The sequence below is a fragment of the Vicugna pacos genome, chromosome 11 (genome assembly GCF_048564905.1).
Source record: "Vicugna pacos chromosome 11, VicPac4, whole genome shotgun sequence".
In the NCBI taxonomy this organism is placed as follows: domain Eukaryota; kingdom Metazoa; phylum Chordata; class Mammalia; order Artiodactyla; family Camelidae; genus Vicugna; species Vicugna pacos.
Genome location: NC_132997.1, coordinates 21,656,172 through 21,683,406, shown reverse-complemented (window position 1 = coordinate 21,683,406; position 27,235 = coordinate 21,656,172). Strand labels below are relative to the sequence as shown.

Genomic DNA, 27,235 nt, shown 5'->3' with positions numbered 1-27,235 from the left:
CATGTCAAACTTCACTCCCTCTTAGACACTTTCCCAGAGAGGCCTCAGTCTAGAGACTCCTTTTGATGTCTCTTCTGGGATCCCTACACTTGCCTTACTTTCCCATGATTGGCGCCTCATGCATGTCTCAGAGGCAGTAGGGTTCCTTAGAGCTAAGACTCTCCATATTCTGTTTGCCCCTCCAGTATCTAACATAGTGCCTGACATTTCTGGGCAGATCAGAAAATGTTTGATGAATGAATAAACATACTGGTGACCACGCTGACTCAAGCAGAGGTGCTTACTGGGGAGAGGTGGAAATTTTGCTTATATTCACAACATAGTGATTGAGTTTTGGGCTCTGAGCCAGTGTGCCTGGGCACAAATCCCAGTTATCCCACTTTTAACTGGGGAACCTCAGCCATGCTTTTTATTCTCTATGCCTTAATTTCCTCATCTACAAAATGGGGATAGTAATAACTCCTGTCTCATAGGTTTCTGTGAGATTTAAATGCATTAATTTTCATGAAGTGCTTAGAAGAACTCCTGGCACATGGTAGGCACTCAAAATGTTAACTGATATTTTGTCATTATTATTGTCATGTCTGAGCAGTACTCTGGCTTCCAGAGTTGCCTTCTTAGCACAGTTGATCCTCATCAATTAGAGATTCTGTATTTGTAAGCCTGACAACTAGCTAGAATTTATTTACAGCCCTGAAACCACTGCTTGCAGGCCCTTTACTTCATTTGCAGACATGCGCAAAGTGGTGAGAAACTTGAGTCACCTGGCATGCGTCTTCCCCAGCCACGGTGGGATGAAGCAACACTCTGCCTTCTTGCTTCAGCTAATTCTGTAAATAAATGTCTTTTCTGCTGCCTATTTAGTGCCACATTTTCCACCTTTTTGTGCTTTCTGCTGATGACTTGGCCATTTAAAATGCCCCCAAGCATAGGGCTGCAGTGCTGTTCAGTGTCCTAGGTGCAGGAGGGCTGCGGAGTGCCTTACAGAGAAAGTGTGTGTTACATACAATGTATACATTTAATACAATTTAAATATATTTATTATATTATATAAGGTGACTTTAGAAAATGTAGCTGGAGGCTTGTGGGAACTGAACACTTTTTCCCCAGAAGCAGCGGTTCAGTGCTCACTAATTCATTGTTCTCGTTGACTTCATACAACATAACTGAATAAGGGGAGCCGACTGTATCCCATTAAACCCTCACAGTAGCCCTTGGCAGTAGGCAGGGGAGGTAATTAGGGTATCCACATTTTTACAGGCTATTAAAGACCTTATGAGCCAGGTAGAGTATTTATAATGTTTTATGCTCAACATAAGAGCCATGAGTCTTTGAGCAAGGATGTACCATGATGAACTCATGTTTAAGGACCTTGTGAGAAAATGTCATATGATAAGAAGAGGGAGACTAGAACCAATCAGGAGAACCAGATCCTAAAACTCTCAATTATGAAGTGGGGAGATTCTGAACTAAAGTGCTGATGTGATAAAGGAAAAGTAGCAGCCAAAGGCTGAACTAATGGATTTGGTAACCATATCTAGAGTATAAATTTAGGCTTTGGTTCTCAAAGTGTGGTCCCTGGAGGAACAGCATCAGCATCATCTGGTAACTGGTTAGAAATGCAAATTCTCAGGCCCTGCCCCAGGCCTACTGAACTGGAGACGCTGGGGGTGGGGCCCAGCAGTCTGTGAGTAAACAACCCCTCCAGGGGATTCCGCTGCACATCAAGTTTAAGAGCTAATAAGTTAGAAACATTAATCAAAGCTACTGCCAAGCCTCGAGAAAGTGCAAGGCAGAGAGATGATATTTATTTATAGGATAAGATGCATTGTAAATATAAAGAAAAAGGAAAGTAATCAAATAGAAATATTATGTCAATTTTTCCTCAATAAAAGATAAAATTTAACAAAATAGCAATGATAACTATGCAGCCACAATATGGAAGTGAAGTATTGTTGAGAGGGGAAAACTTGCAAATCAGCAGTACAGAGATGAGAGATTTAAGATGATAAAATTGTTGATCTCCTCTAGCACAGAAAGAGAGGATTGTGGGCCAAGGACAGAGTCTTGGGAATTACTACAAGTTTGGTACTGTACTCCAAAAAAATTCAAATGAGAGAAGAGAAAAGCAAATGTGGAGAGAGTGTAAAATTATAGAAGCCAAGTGAGGAGAGGATTTTAAGAAGGAAGGAGTGAGAAATAGTTTCGCAGTCTTTATAAAGGCTAAGTTGGAGCTGTAGTGTTGGCAGTGAGAACACGAGGGTCACCAGGACAGCAGTTCCAGCCAAGTGGCAGCAGGGTCAGAAGGTATAGCTCTGCCCCTCTGGGTAACATTCCCAAGCCATTGCATTTGATTTTCTGTGAGCTTTGTTGTTTGGAACTTTTATGATGTTGGAGGCTAGTTGGGTATTGACGCAGGGAGGCAGCTGGGAGGTGAGACACTAAGCTGTGTTGTTTGCGTGGATCATCAATGAAGGGAAGCTGTGACAGACTCTTTTCCTTCCTTGCACTAACTCAGACAGTTAAGGAATGTTTTGCTTTGGAGTATAGTGCAGGACCTTGCCACAACACAGGTCATGGGAGAGAAAATTCAGAAGATGTGAGGGAACCAGAAAGGCTGTTTATTTCCATTTTTTTCTGACTCCTTTCCTAAACATGCTGTTTACTTATTTTTTTTATATTTTTTTATTGATTCATAATCATTTTACAGTGTTGTGTCAAATCTAAACATGCTGTTTATTACCTCCACTCTGGTCATTCACTAATGATGGTGACTTTAACCTTTCCATCAATCAAATTATCAACTGCTGCCATAGGAGTTTAAAGTTACCCAGCCAGTTATGATTTCTGACTTATCCCTCTCCTCTCCACCTCACATTTCGCATCTAGGCAGTGAAGGGTTTGGAAGTGATTTGTCATTTCCATTCCAGTTCAAAAATATTACAATTTCAATAGCTCATCGTTTCCTTTGTAAGGATTCCAGAAATGCTTTTTTAGTGCTCTGGGAGAAATGCTTTTCCATAAAATGTTCTCATTTAACACACCCTAGGTATGTTATTTACCAGTTACCATATTTTCTGATATTCCCTTATTTCTTGAAATTCCTTTTCAAAGTTGAAATTTTCTTTTTGAATTGCAAAGGAGAGTTTTATTTATTTTGTCCTTGTGATCATTTGAGTTTTTCCCAAGAATTTGTATATTTTTCTTTCTTAAGAATTTTACCTTTGAGACTTTTTTATTTTTATTTTTTAAAACGTTTTTATTGATTTATAATCATTTTACAATGCTGTGTCAAATTCCAGTGTAGAGCACAATTTTCCAGTTATACATGAACATATATATATTCATTGTCACATTTTTTTCTCTGTGAGCTACCATAAGATCTTTTGTATATTTCCCTGTGTTATACAGTGTAGTGTTGTTTATCTATTCTACATTTTGAAAGCAAGAATAAACAAATGGGACCTAATTAAACTTACAAGCTTCTGCACAGCAAAGGAAACCATAAGTAAAACAAAAAGACAACCTACAGAATGGGAGAAAATTTTTGTGAATGAAACCAACAAAGGCTTGATCTCCAGAATATATAAGCAGCTCATACCACTTAATAAGAAGCAACCAAACAACCCAATCCAAAAATGGGCAGAAGACCTAAACAAGCAATTCTCCAAGGAAAACAAGCAAATGATCAATAGGCACATGGAAAAATGCTTAATATCACTAATTATCAGGGAAATGTAAATCCTTTTCAAAGTTGAAATTTATTGTACTTTATTTCTGTGCATAATCTTATTCTATTTTAAAATCTGGGTTTATTTTCCTATAGAATAATAACATGTATTAGCTTATTGGAAATCTGGAATCTCACTGGTTTTCTCCAAAACCTAAGACTGGTCAGAATTTACAGCTTGAGAAATAAAGAGTTAAGAAATAAGTATGTGTCTGTGAAGAGTAGAATTCATATTTTACAGCTATCTAGAGGTATCCTAACTTGCCAGTAATATGGCCTTAGAATTTAGCAGAACTTGAAAATCTGAATATTAGAGAAAATGAATTACATAGTAAACATAGTGAAGTTTCAAAAGTTTCAAAGATGAGCAAACTTAACTTTTCAGCAGAAGCTTTCCATGAATATATCTTAGCTTTCTTTTTGACAGTTTTGGCCTTAATATTATAGTAATGTTTCTTTTTCTGGGAACCAGATACTCTTTATTTTGAAAATACTTCGTTGAATGTATTATTTTTAATGGCAGCTTGTATTTTGTGATATTCAAGTGATCAAGCAATTTATAAGAAATAACTAACATCACCCACATGTAAGATTATACAGAAATGAAAGAATTTTGGCTAACTTATTGTACACACTTGTTCAGCCAAAGTGGATGGCAGACTCTACCACTTATGCTAATTTACAGGTTTGAAGCAATATTTTAAAAAAATAATGTCAAATTTGGTGATATGTAAAATAAAATACTTAGTATGCTGAATAAAATAGATTTGTCATCTTTCCTCTGGTACTTGCCCCAGGACCTGGTCACCCACCAGTTGGTGGGCAACAACCCTGGGGCCACCTGGACCCTGACTCTGCTCATCAGTGAGCTGGTATTAGCCCCAGCATTTCCCCAGCTTCTGCAGTCAGCTCTCTTGTGTCCCAGTTCTGCCAACAAGTGGCCAGCAGCCTGTGTACAAGGCAGAACCTGGCATCTAAGTGGACCAGGAATCAATGAAGCCTACCCACATAGCCAGCCCACCACAATAGAATGATCCATCCCTCATAGGGGGAACATACAGCATAGAGCTTGCATAATGAGAGGGGAGTGTGCTGCTGGGACACAGGATGTCTCCTGCAGCGGGACCCCTCTGCAAGGTCCTGAAATGCAGCTACTGTACCAGACACATAAAAATAAAAGCAGAAAGTTAGGCAAAACGAGGCAGCAAGGAACATGTTCCAGACAAAGCAACAAGATAAAACCCCAGAAGAGCTAAGTGAAGTGGAGATATTTTACCTGAGGAAGAGTTCAGAGTGATGATGGTAGAGATGATCAGAAACTTGGGAGGAAAATGGATTCACAGAACAAGAAAGGAGTTTTTACAAAGAGTTAGAAAATATAAAGAATAACCAAACAGAGATGAAGAATATGATAACTGAAGGGAAAAATACACTAGAAGGAATCGACAGTAGACTAAATGATACAGAGGAAGGAATCAGTGAGCTAGAAGACAGAGGAAATCACTGATGCTTAACTGAAAAAAGAGTAATAAGAAAGAAGAGAAATGATAGTTTAAGAGACCTCTAGAGCAGCATCAAGCACACTAACAGTCACATTATAGGGGTACCAGAAGGAGAAGGGAGAGAGAAAGGGACTGAGAACATATTTGAAGACGTACTAGCTGAAAACTTCCCTAACTGAGATAGGAAACAGTCACCCAAGTCCAGGAAGCACAAGAGTCCCAAAGAGGAGCACACCAAGACATATTGTAATTAAATTAATGACAAAACTTAAAGATAAATGGATAATATTGAAAGTAGCAAGGAAAAATCAACAAATAACAAACAACAGAACTCCCATAAGGCTATCAGCTGACTTTTCAGTACAAACTCTTCTGGCCAGAAGTGAGTTACACAACATTAAAATTGATGAAAGGGAAAAACCTACAACTATGGATACACTGCCCACAAAGTGAGCATCTCATCAGTAAAGGCAAACATATAGTAAAGGTAGGAAATCATCCACACACAAGTAGGACAGTTAAAAGACAAAAGTAGTAAAGTCACCTGTATCCACAATAAGCAGTTAAGGGATACAAACAATAAATTAGATGTAAAATATTATATCAAAAACAATAATCATGAGGGGAAGAGAGTACAAATGCAGGATTTTTAAAATGCATTTGAAATTAAGAAGTCAGCAAACTTGTAACAATCACATGTATATATTGCATGCTAAATAAAAACCTCATGGATGCTCACTTTGGCAGCATGTAGATACTGAAATTGGAATGATACAAAGAAGATTAGCATGGCTCCTGCACAAGGATGACATGCAAATATGTGAAGCATTCCATATTTTTTGGAGTTTGAGATTTGTGAATTTTAAGCACTATATATAAAAATAGATTTCAAAAGCCAAATTTATTCTGTATAGTACAGGGAATATCAATATTCAATATCTTGTAATAACATTTAATGAAAAAGAGTATGAAAATGAATATATGTATATATATATATGCATGACTGGGACATTAGGCTGTACACCAGAAGTTGACATATTGTAACTGACTATACTTCAATTTAAAAAAAAAACAAACAACCTCATGGTAGTCACAATCTAAAAATATATAATAGGTACATAAAAAAAAAAAGGAATCCAAACATAACATTAAAGATAGTCATCAAATCACAAGAGAAGCAAACAAAAGAAGGAAAAAGGAACAAAAAAAGACCCACAAAAACAACCCTAAAACAGTTAACAAAATGACATTAAGGACATACATATCAATAATTAGTTTAAATGGAAATGGGCTGCATGCTCCAATCAAAACACATAGAGTGGCTCAATGGATACAAAAATGACCCATATATATGCTGCCTACAAGAGACTCACTTCAGATCTAAAGACACACAGACTGAAAGGGAGTGTGTTTTCACTCCCAAAGTGTTTTCACCCAAAATAAGCATAATACATTCTGTTCAAGTGCACGTGGAACATTTTCCAAGATATATCACATGCTAGGCCACAAGTCTGGGTAAATTTAAGAAAAATGAAATATCAAGTATCTTTTCTGACCACAGTGCTACAAGACTAGAAATCAAGTACAAGAAAAAACTGCCAAAAAAAACCAAACAAAACCCCAAACCCACAAATATGTGGAGGCCAAACAATATGCTGCTAAACAACCAATATATCTCTGAAGAACTCTAAGAGGAAATTTAAAAAATACCTGGAAACAAATGAAAAGGAAAATATAATGATCCAAAACCTATGAAATACAGCAAAAGCAGTTCCAAGAGTGAAGTTTATAGTGATACAAGCTTGCCTCAGGAAACAAGAAAAATCTCAATAAACAACCTAACCTTACAGCTAGAGGATTACAAAAAGAAGAACAAACAAAACCCAAAGTTAGTACAAGGAAAGAAATCATAAAGATGAGAGCAGAATGAGATGAAATATAGACTTAAAAAATAATAGAAAAGAGCAATGAAACTAAGAGCTGGTTTTTGCAAAGATGAACAAAATTGATAAAGCCATAGCCATATTCATCAAGGAAAAGAGAAGGGCCCAAATCAATAAAATTAGAGATGAGAAAGGAGAAGTTACAACTGACACCACAGAAATACAAAGGATCATGAGAGATTACTACAAATACATGCCAATGAAATGAACAACCTAGATGAAATAAACAAATTCCTAGAAATGTACCATCTTTTAGGACAGAACCAGGAAGAAATAGAAAATATGAACAGAACCAGTTACCAGCAATGAAACTGAGTCAGTAATAAAGGGAAAAATAATAATAAAAAAAACCCCTACATACAAAACTCCAGGACTAAATGGCCTCAAAAATGGATTCTATCAAACATTCAGAGAAGAGTTAACCTATTCTTTTCAAACGATTTTGAAAAATTTCAGAGGAAGGAACACTCCTGACCTTGCCAGCATCACCACGAAACCACAACCAAAGATATCACACAAAAAGTAAAATTATAAGCCAATATCACTAATGAACATTGATGTAAAAATCCTCAACAAGATAGTAATAGAGTGAATCCAATAATACATTTAAAGGATCATGAACCATGATCAAGCAGGATTTAACCTAGGGATGCAAGGATGGTTCAATAGCTTCAAATCAATCAATGTAATACACATGAACAAACTGAAAAATAAAAACCATATGATCTTTTTAATAAATGCAGAAAAAGCTTTTGACTGGATTCAGCATCCATATATGATATACACTGACACACACACACATGGAGTATTACTCAACTATAAAAAAGAATGAAATTCTGCCATTTGCAACAATATGGAAGGACCTGGAATTTATTATGCTTATTCAAATAAGTCAGAGAAAGACAAATACTGTATGAAACCACTTATACTTGAAATCTAAAAAATAAATCAAACATGCATATAATAAAAAGAAGCAGAACCACAGAGATAGAGAACAAGCTGGTGGTTATCAATCAGAAGAGGGAGGTAGAGAGGGGCAAAATATTTTTAGGGGATTAAGAGATACAAACCACTATGTATAAAACAAATAAGCTATAAGGATATATAGTAGAACACAGGGAATATAGCTAATATCTTACAATAGCTGTAAGTGGAACATAGCCTTTAAAAATTGTGAGTCACTGTTGTATGCCTGAAACTTACATAATATTCTATTTTTATTATACCTCAATAAAAATATATTTTTAAATTGAGTTTTGGAAAACTTTACTAGAATTTACTTGAATGTGTTTCCTCAAGTAATTTTTCATATGTTCCCATAAAAGGGAAAATGAGAGCATTATTTACATTCTAGGATAACTCAAAAAATACTTATTAATTATTAATGGTCACTTTTAAGGCTATTCTGGAAAAATGAAAATACTCTATATAGTTTACTAATGCAGGTTCAGGAAGAAATTTTGAATATTTGTACTTTCTGGATGAATTTGGGAGCTAGATTTTTGGCTTGTGATTTCTTGTAGCATTGTAATTGGAGAGTGGAATTAACTCTCAGGATATTAGTGATTGTTTATTAAAGTTATTCCTTTTGCTATGGGCTATTTAGAGAATATATGGCCTAATTTCCCAAACTATGCATTGTAATACTGTAGTCTTGTGTGTAGACATTGGTGAAAAATAGTAACTTAGATTTTTTTTAAATATAGGTATGAATACCTACATTTACATATAAATGATAAGAGCCTCACAATTTTGCCTGTTTAAGGTGTGTTATATTCCTTAATTAGTTGCACAGTAAATGAGTGTTCCTTGCAGCTTCCTTGCGCAGTAAGAGCTACCTGCTGTTCTTTGATTACAGGGCAGTAAGGGCCTCCTGGCAGGGCTGTGTCTCTGAAGGTGCAGCTTCTCTTTAGCTCTCATTGAGCAGCATAAATGACCTTCAGCAGGTGAAATGTTGTAGTAAATACAGCGTTTTTAGGGAAGAGGTAATGGGTTAGGATTAAGACTGTTAAGCTTAGACCTTTCCTATTCCCGTTAGAAAAAAAACTACTTCTGAAGATTTTGAACAAATACACCCATAGCACCAAAATACTTCATTTATAGTAAATATATGCATTTCTGTCTTGTCTGCCCGTAGCTTTTCCACTGCAAATGGGTTAGGTATTTGTTTTGGATTTATAAATAGTAAAGCGATTTGATAGGGTTTTTTTTATTTTGCTTTGTTTTTGATTTAGTTTTTGACAAGCAAGATACAAGTTTAGTTTCACACTTCATATCATATTTATATTACCTGTTAACTGTTCTTCCTCAGTAGATAAAGAGCAGGTGTGCAGGGTCAGCTTCAGGCTCCCACGTGGGGAAGATAGTAATGTCTGTGTCTGTGGTCTGTGGCTCTTTACGGCGGCCTCTATTGGGATCATCTTTGAAAAGCCCTGGGAAGCTCTGGAGAAACAGTTCGCAGCACGAGAACTCGCTCCCTCTCGTCTTTTCAGTCCAGCCCCCACTGAGCAGTTAGTTCCCAGCCTGTGTGAGCAGCTGCCTGACACTGCAGCTTCGCACAGCTGGAGTCTGTGCTGCCTTCTCTGGTACCTTCTCTTGTTTCTGTTCTCCTCCTTTTTCTCTACCCATTCCTCTTCCTTCTCTTTTATTTTTACTCATCTATTATTCCTATTTAATTTACCCATCGGGCTTTCCCCTTTGATTTGGGTAGGAAAGCATTTTTTCCCTTAAACTGTTCTGGTAAATTTCATGCCTTGGGAGAGCTGGGCACCATTTGGATGTGAGGGTGACTCATACGTTGGCACAGTTGCTCTCAGCTACCTTGACAAATTGTGGAGAGTCTAAGGTACCACTTTCTGAAATGCCTCGGGTCAAATATTTGAATTAGAGTGAACATGATATAAGCAGTATTCATGCACATAAGACATACGCCCATGGCCATATAAATCACAAGTATCTCACATGATCCTATTGAAGACCTTTTTAGCGATTACCTCTTAAAGGAAGTGACTAACTTTAAAACTTAGAATCTAAAATGTCTTTAGGGAACATTCTACTACCAGGTGTTACCAGGCAGGGAAGAGAGTAGCGTATCTTGGAAGTAAGTTGGTTCGTCACTCAGAATTGTCTCCCCTCTCCTCAGGGGTCTACTTGTCTTCCATGATTTCATTCAAGGATTAGACAAGGACCTTAGGACTTTATGGTAATGTGTGTCACCACTCTGAAATCTGAGAGTGGATAAGAGGCAACACATACAAATACTGATAGTATCTTCCCATGGAGGGATCTTTTGAAAGTATTATAACCAAACAGATATATTTTGCTTAATTTTATCTTTCTTTTTTTTTGGTATTTTGAGTATTCCTTTTTTATATTTATCTCTGATGTCTTTGTTGCCCCTCAGGAAGTTTCTGATATGAAGTCTGAGGGCCAGACCACTGTCATTCAGCAACTGGAACAGACCATTGAGGATCTGAGGACCAAAATAGCTGAACTAGAGAAGCAGTACCCTGCTGTGGACATGGAGGTGGCAACTGGCCCTCACGGGGTTCAGAATGCAGTGGCACCTTCAGAAGACGTCTGTCTGGAAGCTCTCAGGTTAGGAGAAAAGGGTTTGACAGGCAAAGTCAATCCAGACATCCCCGAAAGAAGAGGGCAGGATTCTGACCCTTCCTTCTGTTAGTGCCCGACCAGGGTGTCCCCCAGGCCCACCTGGGGCTGAAAGTGGAGACTCAGCGGTGCCGTCCTCACCTTCTGGACCTCAGACAAAATTCTGTTCAGAGGTACTTTTGATTGTGTCTCCAAGGCAAATATCTGTACAGCTCAACCCACATCAGTCCAGCCAGACTCCACCACCTCCACCCTTTCCCTGAATTGATGGTCAAGGAACGGCCAGGGCTCAGCCTTCCCATCCTTCTCTTCATACTGAGTCTGAAGCCAGCCAGGAGCACTCTGTTTGCTCCTCCTTTGAAAACAGCCGTGACATCGCACCCCCACCACCTCTGCCTTGTACACAGTCCTCCAGCTCCATGCCTGGCCTGGCCCCAGTGCCCCCCCACTCCCCCCTCTCCCATGACATGGGATATGCTCTGGCATGACAGGGCTTGCTCTGCACAGTACAGCAGGCCCCTCGACTCCTCCTCTGCCTGGTACAGAGATGCTGCCATTCCCTCCCCCACTTCCTTGAGTGGGGATCCCCCTCCCCCTCCTCTTCCTTGAGTGGGGATCCCCCCTCCCCCTCCTCTTCCTGGAGTGGGGATCCCCCCTCCCCAACCTCTTCCTGGAGTGGGGATCCCTCCTCCCCCTCCACTTCCTGGTGAGGGAATCCTTTCTCCCCCTCCTCTTCCCAGTGTAGGGATACCTTCTCCCCTCCTCTTCCTGATGTTGGGAATCCCCCACCTCCTCCTTTGCCAGGTATGGGGGTTCCACCTCCTCCAGCCCCTCCCCCACACCCCTCCTGGAACAGGCATTCCCCTACCCCTACCAGCCTCTCTGCTTCCTGGATCAGATCTCCCTCTCCCACCACCAGCACCACAAGTGTGTGGATGTCTTCCTCCTCCATTGCCAACTGGCTTGTTTGGATTAGTGATGAACCAGGACAAAGGGAGTAGGAAACAGCCAATAGAACCCTGACAGCCAATGAAGCCTCTCTGTTGGACCAGAATTCAGCTACACAGTAAAAGGTAACACGAATGGGAGTCCGTCTTTCCACAGTTTGTCAATATGAGGGAAGCATTTTCCTTTCAAACTTTTGGGAAAGTGACAATTTAATGTATTCCCAAGTACCACTCTAAAGCTTGCCTGTAGATTTTTACATCAGTATTCCATGAAGCAATCTGCTGTTTAAAATTTGAGACTTTTTCCCAGAAGTATCCAAAGGATAAAACAAATGACATATGTCAATGTGCAGATTTCTGTCTATATAGTTTTTGATTGACTTTTTAAAGATAGAGGCATATATTTTTCTTAGCATGCAGGCTCTGTTGCCTAGTTGCAGAACCTCACTGACAAATAGCTTATAAAAGTGAATCAAATCCTTAGACAAACTGAGTCTTGAGGATGCTTTCTGCATCCCTTTTAAGGCACATTGCTACTGTTCCATTTTGTTTGCTGTAGTCTTTTCAGAAACATGCTACACAAAAATACACACACCCACACTCCATGAGTGAAATGATTTAGTTCTGAGCACTTCATGGTACTTCTACAGAAGATCAGCAACACCGTGAGGTCATAAAATTATACATTTATATGATTTTTATAAAAGTTACATTTTGCTTCCCACTAGGTATGCTGCTGGCATATTGCTTATCAATGCACAGACCATAGCCTGTGTTCTTGATCTCTGGGACAGTGCTGTGACGTGGCTGTGGAATGTGCTGGTGGGAGACAAAACATACACTTTAAATTTTACTGGACTTCTTTGTCCTAAATTCTCAGGATTCTTTGAAATTTGCCTGGTGTCTCACAGAGTTAGAAATAGGGTATTTACCAGGCTCATTCTCATTTCTCATATTTATTTTCTCTTCACTGAATCATTCTGAGGAGAAGAATCTATATATTTTGAATACTTCATGCTTTGCAGCTCATTCTCTGAATAATTTGCCACATCAATTATATATGCTGATGCATCATTTCAAACTGTGACCCAAACTCACTTCATCCATATGCGTTATATGAAGTTGTCTTGTTTTGTTTTTTCTTTTGCTTTTAAAAAAATGGATCTACCCTTTTTAGGTGGTACCACGTGAGTCTGCAGTCACTGAGAAGTCAGGTCACGTGGAAAGATGGGCAGTGGTAGGAAGAGGGAGGGGACACTGTGGGTCATAAAATGATTGCGTTTTAGCCCATGAGTAATCCACAAAGCTGATGAGCCAAGTTGAGATTGTGAGATGGCAAACATTTCCTGCCTTGATAGCCATCCTGAGAGGGGTTTTCCATTTATGTTTTTACATAATGACTTGATGACTGAGAATTCCTGGAAATTATTCTTTCCAAAATTACTATTGTTTTCTCTTCTACCCTCTCCTCCTAGTCCTTTCTGTTCATGCTCCCCATGTTGTCTTGGAGTTTCGCTTGATGTCTCTCTTACTGGTTTTTTGCTTAACTTTAGAGACTCCAGTGTTTCACTTATTTGGGAAAAAATTGAAGAGCCATCCATAGATAGTCACGGATTTGAGGAATTATTTTCCAAAACTACTATAAAGGAGAGGAAGAAATTATTTCTGATACCATCACAAAGACCAAGGCTAAACAAGTGAGTACCCATGTGTTTTCTGAAGTTGGACAGTATTTGGGGCATAAGTGCTAACTTTCCTTACAGAAAATCTTTGAAATCATTTTCTGGGCTCTGTAACCTGCACAGTCCGTAAACAGATAGCAGAGGATAGAATTTTAGAGCACGTGGTTAAGTAAGAGTTTCCCAAATAAAACAACAAAAAATCATCTCCACCAAGTGACAATATTCTGACTATTTTATTCTTAGTCTCACAAAGCTTATTTTCAAAGTCCCAGAAGTTGCTTATTTCTAGAATACATTGTCTAGAAATAAATTGTCACTTGACTGAAATCCATCTGAGTGCTAGTATGGATGGAAAGAAAGGTAACAGTGAGCAAAAACAAACAAACAAAACCAAGCAAGGAACCCAGTCCTTAGTAAACCATCAGGAAAAAGTAGTAAAATCCCAGAATAATGAGCCCAGATGGAAGCTGTTGCTACTGGTGGGCCTCCTTCACCCTGAAATGGGGAGTGGCTACCTTTCCCACCTTTGCAGGGGAGGGGGAAGCACACAGAGGAAGGAGTGGTGAGCAGCTTAGGTTTTTCAGGTCAGGGAAAGGGAGAGAAGTGAGGCCTGAAGTCCCCAGTGTTCTCCTGGCGCAGTCTCCCCACATGAGCCACAACTAATGGGGTGATGTGATTCCTTGAATTTCTGCCTCTAACCTGGAATCTGTAGCTAGACGTGCGACCCACAGTTGTTCCTCTCAATATTTTATTTCAGAGCAGATAACCCCTACCAGACAGATGCTCCAAAATCCAGGCAGGTAGGAATGGATTTGCATGGAAACTCTATCTGAGTAGGTGGGCAGTTCACCCCAGGCATTTCTGTTAATCTGAGAATGATGCAAATCCAAATATTATGCAATCCAGTTTTTCAGAACCATTTACTGTGGTACAGCCGGTTGCTGGTGAATTTAGGTCAGAAACTATGGTAAACCTGGCATATTGTAGGCACTGAATAAATATTGTTGAACAAATAAGCCAGCTGACTGCAGGAGGAGGACTTTATAAATATCAGTGACTATGCCCAATAATGATTAAAAGATTAAAAAAAATCATTCATCTCATAATAATCAATATGGCCAAGGTGAGTTTGTTGGTGGAATAAAGGTGAATGGAAAACCACATTTTTCTGCCAGAGGGAAACATTTAAAAAGTCTTTTCTATGGTGTATTCCAGATAGCATGCTTAGGCTGAGTCTTCATGTCTCTTCTCTTGGGCTGTATCAGAGATGGAAAATCTGTCTGGGCAAGGAATACAGGCGGGGAGCACAGGCATCATGAAAAAGGAAGCAGCCGGGTTGTCACCTGACGAGCTGGCAGATATGATAGGAAATGTCTCTTGTCTAGAGATGAAACTCTCAAAAAGGCAAACCATGCCCTTCCCACCTCCCATCACACTTTTTCTGTTAAGTGAACAGAAATAAGGCAGATGCCTCATATGTTGTCCTTGAGAATGGGATTTCGTGGTTTCTTTGACATTCCATTTCTAAGCTTACTGGAATAAGATTCATGTCCAAATCATTAAGACTTCAAACTCAACTAGTTGGCATGGGATGGCCTCAGCATACGAACAGTGCGTCTGTGTTGAACATCATCTCAGCACAGTCGCCTCACCCTGTCACTAGGACATTTCATAAAGTGGGGGTAAGACTTTGCCAGTCCTGTAATGTACACCTGTTGATGGTGACACTGCTGTTGACCTTCTGTCTCAGAGAGGGTTTGTGGAACAGTCTCCATCATGACTCGTCATGAGCTTGCTCGGCATCTCTTTGGCCTGGGTCTTGTACTCAGCTCTGTCAGGTCTGTTTTTGGAGGGATAAGGAATTTTTTTTCCATATGTTGGTGAGAGAAAAATCTGTTGCAAAGTGTTATATTGCTGAAGAAAGCTAGTTTTATTTACCTGTGTTGTATTTGGAAGAAAAATCTATCCATTATATCTACTTGAGATTTTAAAGGATGCATGCAAATGCATTTGACCCTTGAGCAACACGGGGTTAGGGGCACCAGCCTTCTGTGCAGTCAGAAAGCTCTGTGTAAATTATAGTCAGCCCATCATGTACGGAGTCCCTCCACATCCTCATTTCCACGTCCACAGATTCAACCAACCTCAGATCGTGTGGTACTGCAGGATTTACTACTGGAAAACATCTGTGTGTAAGTGGACCTGCACAGTTCAAATTGTGTGACCTGTAATTCCTCTTTTCATGTGCAAACATTTTAGTACCTCATGATCCATTTCCAGGGAAATGAATAGCCTTAATGCCTTGGAATGTGTTTATAGAATTATTTCAAGCTATTCTTCTTATATACAATGAAAGCTGCAAATTCTGGTTTTCTTTAAATATTTCAAAATAGCCAAATAATTTTCTGTGATCTGTCCTCTTCTTGAAAGTAAGACTGTGGCCAAATGCACTGCGATTTAAGGAGGTGGCTGTGCTGTTTTTACTTTCAGAAAAGATGTTTTCAGTGTGATAACAGAAGATTCCTTAGCTGGACACACTGCTGTTTGGCAGAATGAGAAAGAGGTTGTTCTCTGGATGCCTAGAGTAGCTACGATGATGGATCTCTTGTATTTCTAAACCCTTTCTCCTCCAAGGAACCAAAGACAGAGGATTTCATACTTTTCATAGAATCTATATTTGAGTTCTGTGATGACTTCTTAGCTTGCCCTTCTGCATTTTGAGGTATATGAAGCATAATGAGATTAGCTGGGAAGGCATATGGGAGTTTATCAGACTGTGATTTGACACAGTTCTCCTTTAGCAAACAAGCATGACTCAGATCAGAATTAAACACCAACCTGCTAACTTGGCACAACAGTAACCCTGTCTCTTAAGGAATCAAGAAGATAGAAAACCAGTCTCATATGTGGTCCATGCTTAAAACATCACACACATATATACACTTGCCCATTGTTTATGTCTTAACTTTTCTTTTCATTGAAGTATAGTCAGTTTACAATGTTGTGTCAATTTCTGGTGTACAGCACAATAGTTCAGTCATACACATGCATACATATATACATTTTCATATTCTTTTCATTGCAGGTTCCTAAAAGATACTGAATATAGTTCCCTGTGCTGTATAGTCAAAACATTGTTTATCTCACTTGCCCATTTTGAAGGAATGCCCTAGAGCTAGTAAACATGTAGCTGAGTCTCCTCTCACCCAAAAGGGTAATTCCCTAACTGTAATGTTGATAATGATCCTAAGTCAGCTTGGGATCTTTCATGTCCAAATAAAGCTTAAATTTAACCTGAACCTATGAGCAGGAAAGTGGGAGAGTTTACATGGGAATGATTTAGATAGTAAGAATGGCCTCAGAGAGAAGTTTCTGGTTCATCCTATGTCAAATGAGGTCATGAGCAAATATATTTTGGTGAACACAGCAGTAGTGGTAGCAGCTGCTTCAGCAACAGAAATAATCATAGTGGTGATTATGACAACAACGGTCATAACAACCATGGAAACCTCCAGGTCACTGGGCTTTATTTACCATCTGCCAGTCACTGTCCTAGCAATCTAACATTAGCTCATTTCATCCTCATGATCCTGTGAGGTAGACGCCATTGTCTGTGGTGTATAGTCCAGAAAACCAAGGTGCAGAGGGATCACAATGTTCCCAGGAGAGTAGAGGGCAGAGCTTGGGTGCAGACTTCAGCCATCTGGCTCGAGTCTGTTCTCTTAATCATGAAGTCATAGGTATGGATGTGGACTGTTATATATGAGTGTAAGTTTGGTATTTTATTCATATGGAAACCAGAATCAGAATAGATAATTTTAAAAATAACTTGGATTTGTATTGATTTTCATATATGCCAAATGTTTATTTATGTATTTGTTTATTTTTGGTTGTTCTTATTTTTATTGGTTATCATTATTAAGTTTGTTTGGCACCTTCCAGTCTATACAGAAATTTACAAACATAATCTTTTTGAAAAAATTGAAGTATAGTCAGTTACAATGTCTCAATTTCTGGTATACAGTATAATGTCACAGTCATGCATATATATATATATTCATTTTCATATTCTTTTTCATTAAAGGTTATTATAAGCTATTGAATATAGTTCTCTGTGCTATACAGAAGAAATGTCTTTTTATCTATTTTTCTATATAGTGGTTAACATTTGCAAATCTCAAAATCCCAAATTTATCCCTTCCCACCCCCTCATCTAATTTCCAGAAAGGCTTCTCTGTGTGTTGTTAAAGTTCATAATAACAATGGGAAAAGAAGCATTCATTGCTTAAATGTTCCTATGTGGAGTGTATAATGTAAAGCCTCTAAGTATTCTTATCTGAAATAGTATTTGCTGTTAAAAAGCTTCCCCTTATCATGTTGGGACATTGGGAAATCATGTGTGCTGTACTTCAAATGTTGTCTGCTGCTGTAAGATTGGTTGGTCGGAAAAGGAAAAGAGAGGTATGAATTTTATCTGTGAATCTGCTTACTTTTACTTATTGAAAATGTTTATTTTTTAGATTAAAAATGTCTTATCATAATCAGTGGGTATTTCAGGGCTCACAGGATGATGGCCTGAGTGATACTCTGAGTAGCAGAAGTCTCGTGTTGTGCATTGGTGTCCATTTGTCCTGTTGTAGCTGGCAGGGGTGTGTTTGGGTTGGACAGTGCTATTTGTCTCTTAGACCTAAAAGAATGTGTGAAATAGCAAACATTTTATAGTAAGACAATTTAGATTTGTTTTGAGGAATGCATCATAAATGTTTTGTACTTTGTAACTTTTAACATAACATCTATTTTTAATAGAATACATTCCTATTGCAAGCCTTAAAATGTATTTACATAGAAAACCACATCAAAATACAAGGCTATAAGTTAAGATGAACACATGATTTGTGGAATCTGAGTCTGTTTTAGATGTTGAAAAATCACTGTTTTTTGAAGGTGCTTTTCCTGTAACTATTTATAGAGCATACCCAATCAATTCAAAGAATGCAGCAAAAATAACCTGTTTGTAAAAAATCCTCTTTCAGCCAGAATATTATTTTTATACTTCAAAATAAATGGCTAAAGACTGAATAAGCAAAGAGCCTAATGGCATATTAAAAAGGAAATATAATTAGGCTGATGATCCTTGACCTTGCTAGATGTATTAGGAAAATTATATTTAATTAAATGTACTTTGGAATTGCAAAAAATTTAACAATGATGGTGATGTTTAGTTCTTTTGGACTTTATATTACATTTAATATGATGATATTATGTTCTGCTGGACTAGATGTATTAGAAAGGGGTATTAATTTTCAACAGATGAAATGTTCTGTTTATTAAGATCCATCAGCATAGAAAAAAGGGCTTGGGGGAAATTTACTTAAGATTTATTGTCTTTTAAAATTCTTTATGGAAACTAAAATTCATCCTTGCAAAAGTGAGGGAAGATTTTTGTTCAGATGATGAGAGTGTGTCTTGTCAATACTGCTAAAGTGGAGTGACACAGCTACTGCAGAGAACCTGGGAAACTGGAAAGAGAGGGGGCCCCAATTACTTTCAGGGATGCACCCATTTCTTGACCTGATGGGAACACGATTTATCCATTTCTGCAGGGAGAACAGCAGAGAAAAGCAGGAGCCATGTCAGGCAGAGCACAGAGGTTCTCTGGAGGGCTAATTTATTACAGAACAGCCCATGGGGTCCAGCATTATCTAATCATGTCACAAAATGTGCTGTCTGTGGTCAGGAATTGAATAGAATGAGTCAGCTGGACTTAGGGTGAGACTGTTTGGAAGAGATGAAACTTGAAGTGGACCTTGAAGAGTTTATTTTATTTAGATATGTACAGAGGATTAAAGGATGAATTTAAAAAATTTATTGAAGTGTAGTTGATTTACAGTGTTAGTTGCAGGTGTAAAGCAAAGTCATTCAGCTATACATATGCATACATATATACATCATTTTCTTTTCAGAGTCTTTTCCGTTATATGTTGTTACAAGAAATTAAATATAGTAAGGGATTACTTTTGAAGATAGCGCCATGAGCAAAGATTTCCTTGCGTCTTATTTAAAACCATAGTAAATCAGCCAGCAGAGTAGCAAGCTTCTCCTGTGTGTGGGAAGTTCCGTGTGATGGTTTCAGTAATGTGAATGCAGGCTGTTGGTATTCATTTCCCTTAGCTGAATGTGCCTTCTTCTTGTCTTCCTAGTAAAAGTCTTTAGGTTTTTCACATTAGACATAAGACTGAGAAGTAAATTTAGATAAATTAGACCTGAAGTTAATTTTGATGTCTTGGTTCTACATAGTGGAATGTATGTTTCTTTACTAGAGACAGCAACAGGGTTTTGGACTATTCCAGTGCAAAGGAGAACTTTATTTCTTTTTTATTTTAAAGTGTAGTTACATTTATGATAGCTCCTACCTTTTGCCTGTAGGAGGTGATGCTGTTGACACTAGACTGATTGCTCACAGTGTGCCTCTGTGTGACCTAAGCTGAAAAATAGCTCCAGTTATGGAGGACACAAACTTAAGACTTAGAAGAAAAATTACTGTTCTTATTTATATCCCTAGTTTTTAATTTAAAACTTTTTTATTTAAACCAAAATATAAATTTATATTTCTGAAAGTAAATGACATCAGACCATAATTTGAAATTACATGCACACACAGACACAAATCACTGGTAAACATAATTTTTATCTACACAGAATATAATACAGCTGCACATCTCTTCTTTATTCTTTTGACTAACTTTAAAAGGAAGTACATAAAACAATAGGTATATTATCGAGCCTATGACATATAGACGTAATATATTTGAGAACAAACTAGTAGAAACAAAAGCTGTATTTGTATTAGAGTAAGGAAGTGACACCATATGTAATTCAAATCTACAGAAAAAAATGAAGAGAATAATAAAGGGTAAATAAGATTAATATAATATAGTTTATAAGTGTACTTCTCTCCTCTCTCAAGTTCTTTAAAAGGCAAATGATTATATAAACTAATAATTATAACAGTTTGTACCATATATAAATCACACACATAGTATGTATAACAGTAGTAACATAAAAAGGTGGGAAGTGAATGGAGCTATAGAGGAGTAAAGTTTCTATATTTTTGAAATTAAGTCAGTATAAATATGAGATAGATTCTTGTAAATTAAAATAAATATTGTAAGCCCTAGACTAACCACTAAGAAGACTCAAATACAGTATAAAGTATTTGGGCTCAAATACTGAATAAAGTACAAACGAATTAAGTATCTACTTAATCTATGTATCCATCCATTACAAAAGAGGGCAATAAAGGAAGAATAGAGGAACAGGAGCACATTCTGACCCAACAGTTCGCCTGCTCTGGACAAGCCGCGCCCGATGACTCTAGGAACCCCCGAGCCTGCACTGTCCTCGCGCGGACGAGTAGAGCACCCCCGCCCCGCTCAGCTCACCTAAGCTCCCTCCCCGAGGTGAGCCCGGTCCCCACGTCCTCCAGGCGGGGTTGAGGTTGGGTGGGGGTGCTCCTTTTGGGCGGTCTCCAAGGCGTGAGGCCCCGAGGCGCTCTGGGGGATGGCCTCGTCCCTCGCTCAGTGGCCCCACGTCTCTTTTGGGAGGCCAGTGCGGGTGCGGAATCCGGGAGGTGTCCGCACAAAAGACCAAGACAAACTCCCCATCGCCTTCCCTCCCTCTTGCCTTCCTCGCCCCCTCCCTTTCGTGCCTGCTCCCTCCTCTTTCAAACCTCGCCTCGGCTCGCTCAGATGGTGTCAGTTCAGTCCCAGCGCCTCGGAGCGAGGAAATGGCCATGGAGCCGGAGACGCAGGTAAAGGGGGCGCGCCCCTCGCCGGCGCGCGGTCCCAGGTGGCGCCTCGCCTGTCCCCTCTGGCGTCCTGCGAGCCCGCCCTCAAGTCTCCGGAACTCATTATCTCGCCCCGTCCCCCCGATGGTCCTGCCGTCCTACCCGCCCCCCAGCCCCCTATCCATACTATGTATTCCGCTCCTCTAGGGCGCCCCCTCCCCACCCATCTTCTGAGCAAATCCACCAGCAGGTGTCCGTGGAGCCCCTGGTGTGTACAGACGTTTGACCATCACACTCACTCTTGGAAACAGTCTAGATGGCTTGGGGGCAGGGGAGCAACCCCTTCCTCGTGCCGGGAGCGAGGGGCCCGCTGGAGGGAGCCCGGGGGCTGCGTGGGTGGTTGGGTGGGAGGCTGTTCCTGAAAAGTTGGGTGGCTCTTCCGAGCAGGTCTCCCCGTTTGCCTACTCGGTTGTGGGGGGCGAGCGGAACAGTGGGCGCCAGCATGGGGGTCTCCTGCGATTGCCCCGAAGGGGCCACGGCAAGTTGGAAACAGCCAAAACAGTGTATTCTAACAGGCGTCCCCTGCAAACAGTGGCCAGGGCCGTCCGCAGAGGCTGGGCAGAGGGCGCCTCTACAGAGGCCAAGGGAGGGACTGGACCTCGCTGCCCTAGGCACACAGCTGTGTGTGGACCATAGCTGTTTTGACCCTCCTTTTATGAGTGTGGAGCCCAGTCACATTCTGTGTTTCCAGTAGTGAGTCCAGTTCCATTCCCTGCTGTGTGACCTCTCCCCCTACCAGTTTCTGCATAAGCCAAGATCTTTACCTTCTCCTCCATGTGCACACTCCAGTGACCTCTCACCTCCACACTGCTTATTAACTTGGGCTTCTCTGCTATTTCTGGTCCAAAGAGATATTATCATTTTTTTAAAGCACACTGTGTGGCTTGGTTTTCTCTCTTTATGTTCTCATTCATTGCTATGTGTTTTCAGCAGCACAAAGGCTCAGCCTATGAATTTTTCATTCCATTTGACTGGAAATCTCTATTCACTTTTATACATTTTTTCCCACTGAAAATTATAACATGAGCATTTCCCGTGTCATTTAATGTAATTCAAAATCTTTTTAAGATGATTTCATAATAATCCATCTTATGATTGCACTGTAATTTAGTTGTCATTTGATTCTTGTAAGAAATTAGACTCCAGTTTTCCTTGCTCTTGAGAAACATTGTGTTGAACATCCTTATTGACAGCCTTTTTACTATAGCTCTGATTATTCTTTAATATAGATTCTGATAATTATGGGATCAGAGGCAATGAATATTTGTTTTCAGATTCTTGATTTTTATTACCCAAATACCTTCTAGAAAAGCAACTTGTGAATTTAAAGGGTGGGATGTCTCATAAAATAGAATTGAAAAATAAAATTTATGAGATTTAGATCAGTAAGGAATCTCAGAGATATTATAGTCTAATACCTATCATTCAACAACTTTTATTAAATTAATAGAAAATAAAAAATAAAAACGTAAACCCTTCCTTCTAGTTCATAGACTAATAAGAAGACCAATACTTCTGTGAATAACCGCTATACAGTATACAGGTACTTTTAGTTATGTAAATAAGATAATATAGAAACACAGAAAAGGAATGTTTAAATATTCTTGGAAAATTACATGTAAATTGGATTTTGAAAAGTAACCTAAAAAGTGACAAGAAATGGATTGCAAAATCTGATATAGCTAGAACATAAGTTGCTCAGGGACATGGAATCAGAAGATGACAAGCCATCCTTGCAAAGGGTCTTAAGGACCTACTGAAAAGTTTGGAATCCATTCTGCAATCACTACTTAGCCACGGGAATGCTTCTAGGCCAGGACGCAGTACACTCAGATAGGCGTTTCTGAAAGGCCATCATGAGGCACTTGTGAATCATGGTTTAGAGGGGAGACTTGAAGCAGCAGACCTAGACAGTCAGTTGTTGAGGGCACAAGCTGAGGTCCCTGTGTTAGGATGAAAAGGATCTGGGAGTACTTGGAGATGCATTACAACAAGATTCTAACCAGATACAGAGAGTAAGGAAGAAGGGATAAGATGACTCTTTAATAGCTTGTATACCGGGTGGATGCTAATACTATTCCAGAAGAGAATCCAGGAGGAATGAATAGTCCAGATACCCCTGTATTCATAGAATGCAATAAACATAAGATGAGAAAGTTTTCTGATCATGCAGAACACACAAGTTCATATGCTTTAGAAGGGATTTACATTTTATTCCAAATGCAATATCCAGCCACTGAAGAATTCTGTTTAGGGAATTGGAGTGATATAGTTTGTGTCTTGAAAGTACTGCTCTGGCAAGCATAGAATTTCAGAGACATGTTGGTAAGAAACTCAAATAAAAGATGATAATCATTTTGACAAAGGAGGGGGACAGAAGAGATGGAAAGAACTTTAAAAAATGATTCCAATTTTAGGGCCAGTGAGCGTGGTATAAACTATATAAATGTTTCTGTGTACAAGCTAATATATAACTGCTTCTTAAAAATTTGATCGCTCCATAATTTCCTCCAGGTGAACATTAGATTACTGTAAAGTATTTCTGTTTGAGATGTTTAAAAGCCTTTACATAAGCTTTGAAGGAAACATTTTGACTTGTGATTTTTTCCAAAGTCAGTAAGATTTTATTATCTTTCTCTCTCTTCTCATTTTCCCTCCCCTTCCCTGTACCAATATGCACATGTACTTAATTCAGATAAACATTTTCTAGGATGTTTAGACTTTTTATGCTGTAAATCTCTTGACTTTCCATTACTTTCAGTGGTAATTTTGCTAGTGGAAGGGAGAGTTAATAAGAAGGAAATCAAGTCATTGGTCATTTAATTTTAAGATTTTATGCCATTTATTCACATTACAAAAAAAAAGTAAAGTTGTATTTCCTCATTTTCACTAATCTCTTGCTTTTCGGAACTGACTGCCTTGAGAAAAACCACAATAATTAATGGTGATTATTTATCTGACATTTAAATGAAGACTTATTTTATTTTAGAAATTATCCCTGATTGTGTTACAGTGTGTACTTTGCAAAAGTGTTTTCTTTTCATGCAATGATCAACTTGGATTAATTCAAAGCTGTAAGATACTGTTTCACACAGGGACCCAATAAACAAATTATCACATGAAAGTATAATTTACTTCATATATGGAGTAAACTGTCACCATGGGATTCAAGTCATTTAAAGTACTCTTTGTGAATGTTTCATTCTCTGTGACTGAGGTCCTGTGATTATTTCTTTTTCCATTTTCCATTTGCAAACTCCTGCTCACCCTTTGTACTCAGAGAGACTCTTCAGTAAAGCTGTCTGGATGAACTTGCCCTGCAGGAGAACATTGATAAAAATACACTGGTAGATTTATAAGTAGACATTTACAGAGGTAAATGACAGCATGTTAAAAGTGAGGGTGTAAGTATCAATAACTTTTCAAATTACACCAAAATACTACTGATTAATATCTTTTTAAAAAATTTAAAAAGTCAGAGAATGTGAAATATTTTCAAAAATATGGATTAGTGAGATTTCTTTTACATTGATAGTGGAAATATAAATTAACACACTTTCTTGGAAAAATATCTGGCAATATTTCACTAACTTTTTAAAATCCATATTCTCTGACCCAGCTTTTGGTCCCTAGATGTATATACCAGTGCAGAGGTGACCAGGCTAACTACATTTATAGCAGCAGCAACCAAACCCCTCAGATATTTTTCAATAAAATAATTGCTGAGTAAATTAGTATCTTCTCTCAAAGAACATCATTGAAGAGTGAAACTAATTGCACTACATTTATCTGCATTAAAAATAGATAACTCTTATTAATACAATCTTAAGAAAAAACAAGGCATGGAAAATACAAACAGTATGATTTCAATTTTCAAAGTTTATATATCTATATGTGTATGTGTATATACACACACACACACACACACACACACACACATATAAAATAACTTATTTAGGGATAGCAAGGGGATGAAAAAGTCAACCTTGAAGGTAGTGGTTGCCTCTGGGCCTGAGGGTGGGATGTAAGGAGCATAAGGGACCCTTCCAAAATACTAGTTCTGTTCTGTGTCTTAAGTTGGAAATTGGGTATATGTTATATACATGTTATATATGCTCCTCTGTTCATATATATCTTTAATCATTGTATTTAAGAAGAAATAAAAATAGGTAACCATCCAAGAATCTATCTGAATTAGAGCTGAGATGTAATCATCTGGACTTACTAATTTAAAATGTGCAACAATACAGCCTTTTTTTTATTGTTTATGATGAAATTATATAGCTTAGCAAATTCAAGCATAAACACAATTAAGGACCATGTGAAATTTAATTAAAAGAACAAACTATGTATAAGAAGACTTCAAATATATGTTTGCAGATGAACAGTACTATATATAAAACCGTTTTTGGGGAAAGAGTAACTTGAAAAACTAGCATGTTATCTGTGAACAGTTAAAATAGATATTATGTATAAGCAATAAATAAAAATAAAATTTTTAAATACTGGTGCCAGAAAGCTGTTAAGTACTTAGAAAAATATAATCCATTAAATTAATAGATTAATGTTTCTACTAGTTGTAAGTGAAGTCAGGGAAACAGAAGCCATATTTGTTAGTGTAATGGAAATCATTTTACACAGGTAATTAGGTTAAGACATGTTAGAGCAAAAAGGGACTCTCAGGTAACTATTGGGAGCAGCCATCATCCCTAGGGCTAGAGGAGTGAGATGAAGAGGTTGGAGTTGTCCAGGAACCTAGCATGAGAGGGAGAGCGTTCTGTGGGGCTCAGACCCAGACGTCTGTGGAGAGGATGCTGGCTGTGCAAACAGTGCCTGTGGAGCTCAGAGAATGAGCCTCGCAGAGCTGAGACTGCGAGCTTTGGGGAGGTGGTACTGACTGGGCTGGTACTTTGGAGGGTGCTTTGATGCTGGATTTGGGCCTGTAAAACCAAGCAGGGAACCGGAGCCACCTGCTGATTCGTGAGAAGTGTCTGGGGGCAGAGCTCACCAGAGCAGCAAATCCCCTAGCTTCCTGTCCCTTCCTCCCATCCCTCTCTTCCCTCCTCCTTGGTGAAACCTGTCAGGGAGCCAGATGGCAAAGGACAAAGGTAATTGGCTGACTCCCAGCACCAGCATCCCAGGCCTTAGTACAGAAAGGGAGTTAGGGACTGAGACAAAATCTTAGTAACTTACTACTTCTTTCATGCTTTTTTTCTTTTTTATTGAAGTGTAGTTGATTTACAATGTTGGGTTTGTTTCTAGTGTACAGCATAGTGATTCAGTTATACACACACACACATACATATGTTCTTTTTCATTAGAGGTTACTGCAAATTATTGAATACAGCTCCCTGTTCTCTATAGTAGGGCTATGTTGTTCATTTATTCTGTATATAGTAGTTTGTATCTGCTAATCCCAAACTCCCAATGGATCCCTCCTCCCTCCCTTTCCTCTTTGGTAACCATAAGTTTGTTTTCTATGTCTGTGAGTCTCTTTCTATTTTTAATTCTTTAATTTACATTTTTATTTCCATTATTCTAATATAACCCCACCTGTCTCTCTTACGGTTCTCAAAGTTAAGAATAAATGGAAGAAATGCATCACTTGTGGAGATACTTAAACCATACTGTACTTTGTCTTCTCCTGGTTAACATTTCTTCATGTTATCTTTACACTTTATTTAGTCCTTTCATTGTTGCTTTGTAGACAGCCTCACAGATGACCATACCCATTGCTAAAACTCTGAAAGATAAAAGTCAGAACAGAGCATGGATGGAGGATTCTGACCAGTGTCTGGAGCAGTAGAAAGGCATTGAGCTTGTTTGAGTAGCACACCTCACATAGCCATAACCCACATCCTCTTCGGTTTTAATAATAGTTACTTGTTAACTCAATTGTCCACGTGATTTGCAGGTCATTCTTATTATACCTCTGCCACATTTCTGTGCTACCTGTGGTCTTGGTTTCTATATCTT

At 38.7% G+C, this 27,235-nt stretch overlaps 1 non-coding gene and 1 pseudogene across 1 annotated transcript; both read left to right on the top strand.

Moving 5' to 3' along the window:
* The window catches only part of LOC140699894 (formin-2-like), an 87,188-nt pseudogene extending 66,334 nt beyond the window's left edge, over window positions 1-20,854 (top strand).
* LOC140699956 (U6 spliceosomal RNA) lies at window positions 5,964-6,072 on the top strand. The gene has a single exon (XR_012078181.1). It is a non-coding gene; the product is annotated as a U6 spliceosomal RNA (small nuclear RNA).
* Window positions 20,855-27,235: the final 6,381 nt, after the last annotated feature.